This window comes from Bombina bombina, chromosome 2 (assembly GCF_027579735.1).
Source record: "Bombina bombina isolate aBomBom1 chromosome 2, aBomBom1.pri, whole genome shotgun sequence".
NCBI classification, from domain to species: Eukaryota; Metazoa; Chordata; class Amphibia; order Anura; family Bombinatoridae; genus Bombina; species Bombina bombina.
In genome coordinates, this window is record NC_069500.1 from 432,565,002 (window position 1) to 432,577,941 (window position 12,940).

The 12,940-nt window shown below is 40.5% G+C and overlaps 1 protein-coding gene across 1 annotated transcript in view; it reads right to left on the reverse strand.

Moving 5' to 3' along the window:
- Positions 1-12,940, reverse strand: part of LIMK2 (LIM domain kinase 2) — a 212,189-nt gene that overhangs the window by 48,938 nt on the left and 150,311 nt on the right. The gene's annotated exons all lie outside the window — the stretch shown is intronic.

Genomic DNA, 12,940 nt, shown 5'->3' on the forward strand with positions numbered 1-12,940 from the left:
TATATATATATATATATATATATATATATATATATATAATTTTATTTATTTATTTATTAAGTAGTGTTGCTATACACTACTTCCCTCTGTTTGCCTAAAGGGGTCATACCCTTAACTTTTCCTAACTGATACCGACTATAATCAAACAAATTACCTTTTGTTTTTTTTATAAAATGTTTAGTTTTGCATAGTGAAACAACATTGCAATATACTTCATTATTTGTTTTGCACACTTTCATGTAATTTAGCTCTGAAAATTGTGGAATTGTATTCTTCAAGTAGAAAAAGCATACTGAAGATAACTTAAGGCTATTCCTGCTACATACACTACAAGGACAAATGTATGTGGATAGCTGACCATGATACCCATAAGAGCTTGCTGGACATCCCATTCCAAAACCATGGGCATAGAGTTACCCCCTTACTGCTATAACAGTTGCCACTCTTCTGGGAAGGCTTTCCAAAAGATTTTGGAGTGTGTTTGTGGGAATTTGTGCACATTTAGGCAAAAGAGCATATATGAGGTGAGGCAATGATGTTGGACAAAAGGTCTGGCTTGTATTCGGCATTCCGATGCATCCCAAAGGTGTTAAATGGGTTTAAGCTTAGGGCTCTGTGCAAGCCACTCAAGTTCCTCTACACCAAACATGTTAAAGGGACATTGTATTGTTTCTCTGCATTAATGTGTTCCCAATGGTCATTTTTTCTTGACGTTAGGGCTTTAGCACCGTTAGGACGGCATGTAACGTCCTAGCTGTTTAAATTTACTGAAGCCCACGGCGCTTCCTGAATATACATATACATATATATATACATATATATATATATATATATATATATATATATATATATATATATATATATATATACATATATACATACATACATACATACATACATATACATATATATACATACATATACACACACACAAGAAAATTTATGCTTACCTGATAAATTTATTTCTTTTTTGACACAATGAGTCCACGGATCATCTTAATTACCATTGGTAATAGGCGGCAAAGAGCGCCACAGCAAAGCTGCCAAATAGCTCCTCCCTTCCCTCCCACTCCAGTCATTCAACCAAAGTTAAGTAAAGAAAAGAAGAAACAAGGTGCAGAGGTGTCAGAAGTTTATAACATGCAAATAACCTGTCTTTCAAAAACAGGGCGGGCCGTGGACTCATCGTGTCAAAAAAGAAATAAATTTATCAGGTAAGCATAAATTTTCTTTTGTTTTTAATGACACGATGAGTCCACGGATCATCTTAATTACTATTGGGAATCAATACCCAAGCTAGAGTACACAGATGATATGGATAAGACAGGAAACCTAAACTGAAGGCACCACTGCTTGAAGAACCTTTCTCCCAAAAGCAGCCTCAGCCGAGGCAAAAGTGTCAAATTTATAGAATTTAGAAAAAGTGTGAAGAGAAGACCAGGTTGCAGCCTTGCAAATCTGTTCCACAGAAGCTTCACTCTTGAATGCCCATGCGGAAACAACAGTCCTCGTGGAATGAGATGTAGCTCTCTCTGGAGGCTGCTGATCAGCAGACTCATATGCAAAACGTATGATACTCTTCAGCCAAAAAGAAAGAGAAGTAGTCGTAGATTTCTGTCCCTTATGTTTTCCTAAGAAAACTACAAATAAAGTAGAAGACCGACGTCAATCCTTAGTCGCCTGCAACTAAAACTTTAAGGCACGAACCACGTTCAAATTGTGCAGTCGCCGATCCTTCTGAAAGGTAGGATCAGGACACAAAGAAAGAACAACAATCTCCTGATTAAAGTTCCGATCAGAAACCACCTTAGGAAGAAATCCTAATATAGTACGCAAAACTACCTTATCCGAATGAGAAATAGGGTAAAGAGACTCATACTGCAAAACCGAGAGCTCTGACACTCTGCGAGCAGAAGAAATAAAACTTTTCCAGATAAATTAATATCTATGGAATGCATAGGCTCAAACGGAGCCCCTTGAAGAACTTTAAGAACTAAATTCAGACTCCATTGAGGAGTAATTGGACTGAACACAGGTCTGGTCCTGACCAAGGCCTGACAAAATGATTGTACATCTGAAGCATCTGCCAGACGCTTGTGTAACAAAATAGATAAGCCAGAGATTTGACCCTTTAGGGAACTTAACGATATTCCCTTCTCCAAACCCTTTTGGAGAAAGGACAAACTTCTAGGAATTCTAACTCTACTCCATGACAAGCCCTTGGATTCACACCAATAGAGATATTTACGCCCTATCTTATTGTAAATCATCTTAGATACAGACTTACGCGCCTGAATCATGGTCTCTATGACTGAATCAGAAAATCCCCGCTTGGATAAAATTAAGCATTTAATCTCCAATCAGTCAGCTTCAGAGAAACCAGACTTGGGTGAAGGAAGGGCCCTTGAATTAGAAGGTCCTTCCTCAACAGAAGTCTCCAAGGTGGCCGAAATTATGTCCACCAGAGCTGCATACCCCAACCTGCAAGGCCAAGTTGGTGCAATGAGGATCACCGATGCCCATTCCTGCTTGATTCGAGTAATGACCCGAGGAAGAAGAACCAAGGGAGGAAATAGGTATGCTAGACTGAAGGTCCGAGGTACCACCAGAGCGTCTATCAGTACCGCCTGAGAGTCCCTGGACCTCGACCCGTACCTCAGAAGTTTGGCATTCTGCCGAGATGCCATGAGATCCAACTTCGGCTGACCCCATTTAAGAATCAGGCTGTAAAACCCTTCCGGATGGAGATCCCACTCCCCTGGAAGAAGGTCTGCCTGCTCAGGAAATCTGCCTCCCAGTAGTTTATCCCTGGGATGTGGAGTGCCGACAGACAGCAAGAATGGGCTTCCGCCCACTGAATTACTTTAGTTATCTCTGTCATTGTTAAGGAACTCCTCGTTCCTCCCTGATGATTGATGTAAGCCACTGAAGTTATGTTGTTCGACTGGAACCTGATAAACTGGGCCGTAGCTAACTGGGGCCAGGCAAGAAGAACATTGAAGATCGCTTCCAGTTCCAGAATGTTTATAGATAGAACAGACTCTGACTGAGTAAAAAACTCCCTGAGCCTTTAGGGAGCCCCAGATAGCTCCCCATTCTAGAAGGCTGGTGTCTGTTGTCACAATTACCCAAGATGGTCTGCGAAAGCAGGTCCCCTGGGAGAAATGATCCGAGTATTCAAGGAGACATGAGCATGTTTAACTGCAGAGGTCTGAGATGGAACCACGCAAACTGGAAGATGTTCATTGCCGCTACCATCAGCCCGATTACCTCCATGCACTGAACCACTGATGACTGAGGAGTGGACTGAAGAGCTAGACAAGAATTGATAATCTTTGATTTCCTGACCTTTGTCAGAAAAATCTTCATTTAGTCCATGGGACTAAGGAACTCCCTACCAAACACACCTTCCATCAGGATAACAACCTTTCCATGTGGGATAATGCTTGAAAAGATGGCACCTGGACTAGGCTGTCTTCTAGAAAGGGTGCCCCAGCAATGCCCTGTAATCAAAGCAACGCCAACAAACCCAGAACCCTTTAGAAAATTCTGGGAGCTGTGGCAAGCCCGAAGGGCAAAGCCACAAATTAGAAGCGTTTGTCCAGAAAGGCAAAACTTAGAAACCTGCGACGGTCCCTGTGAATGTGAACATGCAAATACGCGTCCTTTAAATCCGCCGTTGTCATAAAATGACCCTCTTGGACCAAAGGAAGAATGGAACAAATAGTTTCTATCTTGAAGGACGGTACTCTTAGGAATTTGATTAGACTGTTGAGATCTAAAATAGGACTGGAGGTTCCCTCTTTTTTTGGGAACCACTACCCGATTAGAATAAAATCCCAGACCTTATCGGAACAGGAACTATCACTCCCAGGTCGGAGAGGTCTCCTATACAATGGAAGGACACCTTATCTCTTATCTGGCTCCAGATAATCTTGAAAGCCAAAACCTCCCTCCTGCTGAGAGGCAGAAGAAGGATTCCATTGAAATCTCAAAATGCCTATAAATACACCCCTCACCACACCCACAATTCAGTTTAACGAATAGCCAAGAAGTGGGGTGATAAAAAAGTGCGAAAGCATATAAAATAAGGAATTGGAATAATTGTGCTTTATACAAAAATCATAACCACCACAAAAAAAGGGCAAGCCTCATGGACTCTTGCTAATATGAAAGAAATGAATTTATCAGGTAAGTTCTTACATAAATTATGTTTTCTTTCATGTAATTAGCAAGAGTCCATGAGCTAGTGACGTATGGGATAATGATTACCCAAGATGTGGATCTTTCCACACAAGAGTCACTAGAGAGGGAGGGATAAAATAAAGACAGCCAATTCCTGCTGAAAATAATCCACACCCAAAATAAAGTTTAATGAAAAACATAAGCAGAAGATTCAGACTGAAACCGCTGCCTGAAGTACTTTTCTACCAAAAACTGCTTCAGAAGAAGAAAATACATCAAAATGGTAGAATTTAGTAAAAGTATGCAAAGAGGACCAAGTTGCTGCTTTGCAAATATGATCAACCGAAGCTTCATTCCTAAACGCCCAGGAAGTAGAAACTGACCTGGTAGAATGAGCTGTAATCCTCTGAGGCGGAGTTTTACCCGACTCAACATAGGCAAGATGAATTAAAGATTTCAACCAAGATGCCAAAGAAATGGCAGAAGTTTTCTGGCCTTTTCTAGAACCGGAAAAGATAACAAATAGACTAGAAGTCTTTCGGAAAGACTTAGTAGCTTCAACATAATATTTCAAAGCTCTAACAACATCCAAAGAATGCAATGATTTCTCCTTAGAATTCTTAGGATTAGGACATAATGAAGGAACCACAATTTCTCTACTAATGTTGTTGGAATTCACAACTTTAGGTAAAAATTCAAAAGAAGTTCGCAACACCGCCTTATCCTGATGAAAAATCAGAAAAGGAGACTCACAAGAAAGAGCAGATAATTCAGAAACTCTTCTGGCAGAAGAGATGGCCAAAAGGAACAAAACTTTCCAAGAAAGTAATTTAATGTCCAATAAATGCATAGGTTCAAAGGGAGGAGCTTGAAGAGCTCCCAGAACCAAATTCAAACTCCAAGGAGGAGAAATTGACTTAATGACAGGTTTTATACGAACCAAAGCTTGTACAAAACAATGAATATCAGGAAGAATAGCAATCTTTCTGTGAAAAGGAACAGAAAGAGCAGAGATTTGTCCTTTCAAGGAACTTGCAGACAAACCCTTATCTAAACCATCCTGAAGAAATTGTAAAATTCTCGGTATTCTAAAAGAATGCCAAGAAAAATGATGAGAAAGACACCAAGAAATATAAGTCTTCCAGACTCTATAATATATCTCTCTAGATACAGATTTACGAGCCTGTAACATAGTATTAATCACAGAGTCAGAGAAACCTCTTTGACCAAGAATCAAGCGTTCAATCTCCATACCTTTAAATTTAAGGATTTCAGATCCTGATGGAAAAAAGGACCTTGTGACAGAAGGTCTGGTCTTAACGGAAGAGTCCACGGTTGGCAAGAGGCCATCCGGACAAGATCCGCATACCAAAACCTGTGAGGCCATGCCGGAGCTACCAGCAGAACAAACGAGCATTCCTTCAGAATCTTGGAGATTACTCTTGGAAGAAGAACTAGAGGCGGAAAGATATAGGCAGGATGATACTTCCAAGGAAGTGATAATGCATCCACTGCCTCCGCCTGCGGATCCCGGGATCTGGACAGATATCTGGGAAGTTTCTTGTTTAGATGAGACGCCATCAGATCTATTTCTGGAAGTTCCCACATTTGAACAATCTGAAGAAATACCTCTGGGTGAAGAGACCATTCGCCCGGATGCAACGTTTGGCGACTGAGATAATCCGCTTCCCAATTGTCTACACCTGGGATATGAACCGCAGAGATTAGACAGGAGCTGGATTCCGCCCAAACCAAAATTCGAGATACTTCTTTCATAGCCAGAGGACTGTGAGTCCCTCCTTGATGATTGATGTATGCCACAGTTGTGACATTTTCTGTCTGAAAACAAATGAACGATTCTCTCTTCAGAAGAGGCCAAAACTGAAGAGCTCTGAAAATTGCACGGAGTTCCAAAATATTGATCGGTAATCTCACCTCCTGAGATTCCCAAACTCCTTGTGCCGTCAGAGATCCCCACACAGCTCCCCAACCTGTGAGACTTGCATCTGTTGAAATTACAGTCCAGGTCGGAAGCACAAAAGAAGCCCCCTGAATTAAACGATGGTGATCTGTCCACCACGTTAGAGAGTGTCGAACAATCGGTTTTAAAGATATTAATTGAGATATCTTTGTGTAATCCTTGCACCATTGATTCAGCATACAGAGCTGAAGAGGTCGCATGTGAAAACGAGCAAAGGGGATCGCGTCCGATGCAGCAGTCATAAGACCTAGAATTTCCATGCATAAGGCTACCGAAGGGAATGATTGTGACTGAAGGTTTCGACAAGCTGAAATCAATTTTAGACGTCTCTTGTCTGTTAAAGACAGAGTCATGGACACTGAATCTATCTGGAAACCCAGAAAGGTTACCCTTGTCTGAGGAATCAATGAACTTTTTGGTAAATTGATCCTCCAACCATGATCTTGAAGAAACAACACAAGTCGATTCGTATGAGATTCTGCTAAATGTAAAGACTGAGCAAGTACCAAGATATCGTCCAAATAAGGAAATACCACAATACCCTGTTCTCTGATTACAGACAGAAGGGCACCGAGAACCTTTGTAAAAATTCTTGGAGCTGTAGCTAGGCCAAACGGCAGAGCCACAAACTGGTAATGCTTGTCCAGAAAAGAGAATCTCAGGAACTGATAATGATCTGGATGAATCGGAATATGCAGATATGCATCCTGTAAATCTATTGTGGACATATAATGCCCTTGCTGAACAAAAGGCAAGATAGTCCTTACAGTTACCATCTTGAACGTTGGTATCCTTACATAACGATTCAATATTTTTAGATCCAGAACTGGTCTGAAGGAATTCTCCTTCTTTGGTACAATGAAGAGATTTGAATAAAACCCCATCCCCTGTTCCGGAACTGGAACTGGCATAATTACTCCAGCCAACTCTAGATCTGAAACACAATTCAGAAATGCTTGAGCTTTCACTGGATTTACTGGGACACGGGAAAGAAAAAATCTCTTTGCAGGAGGTCTCATCTTGAAACCAATTCTGTACCCTTCTGAAGCAATGTTCTGAATCCAAAGATTGTGAACAGAATTGATCCAAATTTCTTTGAAAAAACGTAACCTGCCCCCTACCAGCTGAGCTGGAATGAGGGCCGCACCTTCATGAGGACTTAGAAGCAGGCTTTGCCTTTCTAGCAGGCTTGGATTTATTCCAGACTGGAGATGGTTTCCAAACTGAAACTGCTCCTGAGGATGAAGGATTAGGCTTTTGTTCTTTGTTGAAACGAAAGGAACGAAAACGATTATTAGCCCTGTTTTTACCTTTAGATTTTTTATCCTGTGGTAAAAAAGTTCCTTTCCCACCAGTAACAGTTAGAATTGGAATAGAATCCAACTGAGAACCAAATAATTTGTTACCCTGGAAAGAAATGGAAAGTAGAGTTGATTTAGAAGCCATATCAGCATTCCAAGTCTTAAGCCATAAAGCTCTTCTAGCTAAAATAGCTAGAGACATAAACCTGACATCAACTCTGATAATATCAAAAATGGCATCACAGATAAAATTATTAGCATGCTGAAGAAGAAGAATAATATCATGAGAATCATGATCTGTTACTTGTTGCGCTAAAGTTTCCAACCAAAAAGTTGAAGCTGCAGCAACATCAGCCAAAGATATAGCAGGTCTAAGAAGATTACCTGAACACAGATAAGCTTTTCTTAGAAAGGATTCAATTTTCCTATCTAAAGGATCCTTAAACGAAGTACCATCTGACGTAGGAATAGTAGTACGTTTAGCAAGGGTAGAAATAGCCCCATCAACTTTAGGGATTTTGTCCCAAAATTCTAATCCGTCAGACGGCACAGGATATAATTGCTTAAAACGTTTAGAAGGAGTAAATGAATTACCCAATTTATCCCATTCTTTGGAAATTACTGCAGAAATAGCATTAGGAACAGGAAAAACTTCTGGAATAACCACAGGAGATTTAAATACCTTATCCAAACGTTTAGAATTAGTATCAAGAGGACCAGAATCCTCTATTTCTAAAGCAATTAGTACTTCTTTAAGTAAAGAACGAATAAATTCCATTTTAAATAAATATGAAAATTTATCAGCATCAATCTCTGAGACAGAAGAGTCTTTATCAGCATCAATGACTCTTCTGAACCAGAAGAGTCATCAGAATCAGAATGATGATGTTCATTTAAAAATTCATCTGTAGGGAGAGAAGTTTTAAAAGATTTTTTACGTTTACTAGAAGGAGAAATAACAGACATAGCCTTCTTTATGGATTCAGAAACAAAATCTCTTATGTTATCAGGAACATTCTGCACCTTAGATGTTGAAGGAACTGCAACAGACAATGGTACTTTACTAAAGGAAATATTATCTGCATTAACAAGTTTGTCATGACAATTAATACAAACAACAGCCGGAGGAATAGCTACCAAAAGTTTACAGCAGATACACTTAGCTTTGGTAGATCCAGCACTAGACAGCGATTTTCCTGTAGTATCTTCTGACTCAGATGCAACGTGAGACATCTTGCAATATGTAAGAGAAAAAACAACATATAAAGCAAAATTGATCAAATTCCTTAAATGACAGTTTCAGGAATGGGAAAAAATGCCAAAGAACAAGCTTCTAGCAACCAGAAGCAATGAAAAATGAGACTGAAATAATGTGGAGACAAAAGCGACGCCCATATTTTTTAGCGCCAAATAAGACGCCCACATTATTTGGCGCCTAAATGCTTTTGGCGCCAAAAATGATGCCACATCCGGAACGCCGACACTTTTGGCGCAAAATAACGTCAAAAAATGACGCCGGAAACGGAAAAGATTTTTTGCGCCAAAAAAGTCCGCGCCAAGAATGACGCAATAAAATGAAGCATTTTCAGCCCCCGCGAGCCTAACAGCCCACAGGGAAAAAGAGTCAAATTTTTGAAGGTAAGAAAAAATGATTAATTCAAATGCATTATCCCAAATATGAAACTGACTGTCTGAAAAATAAGGAAAGTTGAACATTCTGAGTCAAGGCAAATAAATGTTTGAATACATATATTTAGAACTTTATAAACAAAGTGCCCAACCATAGCTTAGAGTGTCACAGAAAATAAGATTTACTTACCCCAGGACACTCATCTACATGTTTGTAGAAAGCCAAACCAGTACTGAAACGAGAATCAACAGAGGTAATGGTATATATAAGAGTATATCGTCGATCTGAAAAGGGAGGTAAGAGATGAATCTCTACGACCGATAACAGAGAACCTATGAAATAGACCCCGTAGAAGGAGATCACTGCATTCAAATAGGCAATACTCTCCTTACATCCCTTTGACATTCACTGCACGCTGAGAGGAAAACCGGGCTCCAACTTGCTGCGGAGCGCATATCAACGTAGAATCTAGCACAAACTTACTTCACCACCTCCATCGGAGGCAAAGTTTGTAAAAACTGAATTGTGGGTGTGGTGAGGGGTGTATTTATAGGCATTTTGAGGTTTGGGAAACTTTGCCCCTCCTGGTAGGAATGTATATCCCATACGTCACTAGCTCATGGACTCTTGCTAATTACATGAAAGAAACATAATTTATGCTTACCTGATAAATGTATTTCTCTTGTAGTGTATCCAGTCCACGGATCATCCATTACTTGTGGGATATTCTCCTTCCCAACAGGAAGTTGCAAGAGAATCACCCACAGCAGAGCTGCTATATAGCTCCTCCCCCAGCTGTCATATCCAGTCATTCGACCGAAAACAAACAGAGAAAGGAGAAACCATAGGGTGCAGTGGTGACTGTAGTTTAATTAAAATTTAGACCTGCCTTAAAAGGACAGGGCGGGCCGTGGACTGGATACACTACAAGAGAAATAAATTTATCAGGTAAGCATAAATTATGGTTTTCTCTTGTTAAGTGTATCCAGTCCACGGATCATCCATTACTTGTGGGATACCAATACCAAAGCTAAAGTACACGGCTGATGGGAGGGACAAGGCAGGATTAAGCGGAAGGAACCACTGCCTGAAGAACCTTTCTCCCAAAAACAGCCTCCGAAGCAGCAAAAGTATCAAATTTGTAAAATTTGGAAAAGGTGTGAAGCGAAGACCAAGTCGCGGCCTTGCAAATCTGTTCAACAGAGGCCTCATTTTTAAAGGCCCAGGTGGAAGCCACAGCTCTAGTAGAATGAGCTGTAATCCTTTCAGGGGGCTGCTGTCCAGCAGTCTCATAGGCTAGGCGTATTAAGGCTTGTGAACTTGATACAGCCGCCAAAAGGATCGCTATTGTGTTGAAAAAGCACACAGGACAACTACCAACACCTGGCTCACTACCCCCAAGGCCTGTGAATTTGAATACAGCCCTCTGAGGCAGTGGCGTAGCGTGGCTTGTCAGCGCCCAGGGCAAGGCAAGAATTGTGCCCCCCTAACCCATTAGCACTGACTGCGTCTCTTCCACCAGTACAGTAGGGATTGGCAAATTTGCTTTGAATCTAGGAGCCATCTCAACAATTTAGGAGACAGGTTTCTGTTTTAAAACAAACAAAGCTTTATTTTTAACAACAAAAATATATACTATATATATAATTGTAAACTCTACATTCATCCTTAAAAATTAGGACTCAATTTGGTTGCAGGCAGCCATTACTTTATTATATACATTATGTAAGTACATTATAGAACTTAACAATTACATTTTTTTTGGTTCAATATTTAAACATGGGATTTCATTTTTAAAATACATCTGTCAGAGTGTGAGAGTGATCTATGCTGCTTTAAAGTGAAAGCCGGTTATTTTATTTCAAATTCATTTTTAACCTGGGTAAAACATACAAGATGTAGATCCTACATCTTGTATGTTTTACCCAGCATCTTGTATGTTTTACCCAGGTTAAAAATTAATTTGAAATAAAATAACCGTCTTTCACTTATCTACATCTTGTATGTTTTATTTTATGCAGGTTAAAAATGAATTTGAAATAAAATAACCGGCTTTCACTTTAAAGCAGCATAGATCACTCTCACACTCTGGCATGCTGGCTGGCTCAGACTCTGGGTCCTTTGGAAGTTGGAACTTGGCTGGCTGGCTCAGAGTGACTTTGGGTCCTTTGGAACTTGGCTGGCTGGCCCTGGGACATCACCTGGGTAATGGTAGAGTCTAAGCTGCATTTTGCGCACGTTATTTCCAAACCCCATATAGCCCCAAAAACAGCAACAGGGGCTATAATAAATTATAATTCTGGGTGGCAGTGGCACGGGTGGTCTGGTCCTGATACAGACCCGGTGATGAGTTTGGTAATTTCGGTTGACACTAACCTTATCGTTGCAGGCGCGGCGTGCTAGTCAGTCTGATTCCACTCTGGCTCTGCTGCTCTGACTTCTTCCTCCCTCCTGACATGCACGCTGGGAGTGGACCATGCTAAATGGTGACATAAACGCTAGTCTAGCAGCAGGTAACGGTCGGATAGGATTATACTAATAAATTATGATAATTAAATCAATGCACAGCACGTCTTGACTTCAGAGTAGTAGACAGTTCACTTGAGAGACAGAACGGCTGGGCGCAGGCGCCTGTCGGATTTTTTAGCCTCCCTGTAACGCCGCTGGGAGCGGGACTGTGACTGTCTACTGTCTTGAGATGGTGGGGACTGGGGAGGCTGGGAGCTGAGCATTTTGCGCCCCTCAGAATTATGCGCCCGGGGCAACCGCCCCTGTGGCCCCCCCCACGCTACGCCACTGCTCTGAGGGAGCGCACCAGTCTACAAATTGAATATACTGCCAGATGATCTAGTACCTGCACTAAGCACCACAGAATAGGAGTGCCTTGAAGTTACTATCTACCATCATCTAAAGGATTGCTATTACCCCAGAGATCGTTTACATTCTGTTCCTCCCGAAATCAGCTGGACATTTTCAGAAAGGGTGATGTAAGTGGACTACGCTAGGAGTACACACCCACCTCCAGAGGATCACCCATCTACAGGACAAACAATATTCAATCTGTGCTCCACAGATTAGCGCAAGGTACCTCACTCGCCCATTAGTTTGATCCAATGCTATTAGTATGATCATCTAGTCACGAGTGTTTTTGTTCACTATAGTGCACTTTCAGGTTAATACTGTTTTAACCCCAGATTATTACTGTTTTAAGCCCTGTTTTTTACGCTGGACGTCCAGTTATTAAGTCTGTTTGTATTGCTATTTGTTTTTATTTATATTGTTTGAATATCTCTGCCCTTTATACTTATATTTATTTGAGTATAGTTTTCTTCTATCCTCAATCACAGTATATATATATATATATATATATAGATTTGTGGTTAATCTTTCCCCTTTCTGTATGTTTTTTCAAACTAATTTAAAGGGCCCCATTAATTACTTTTTAGTATATACGTACTGATTTTATTAACACTGTTTTTTAATCTTGATTGTATTGTAATTTTACACTATTAAATATATTTTCTAAGATATATATTAGGCTATTACCATTTATTAACTTTTATAACGATTATATTTCTGCTAAGGTAGACCCTTTTAGGTTACCCGTATATTGTATTTGTGTACTACCCTGCTTTCAGCGCCAGTATTTCCGCTTAAATTATTCTACTATCCTCCTCAGGGTTCTTAGAGAGAGACCCTTCTATACTTGGCATTAGGGTTGATATAAGCGCCTATTCTCACCTATCCTCCTTGTATTACGCTCCGAAGCCAAAAGGAAAGAGAGGTTGCCGAAGCTTTTTGACCTCTCCTCTGTCCAGAGTAAACGACAAACAGGGAAGATGT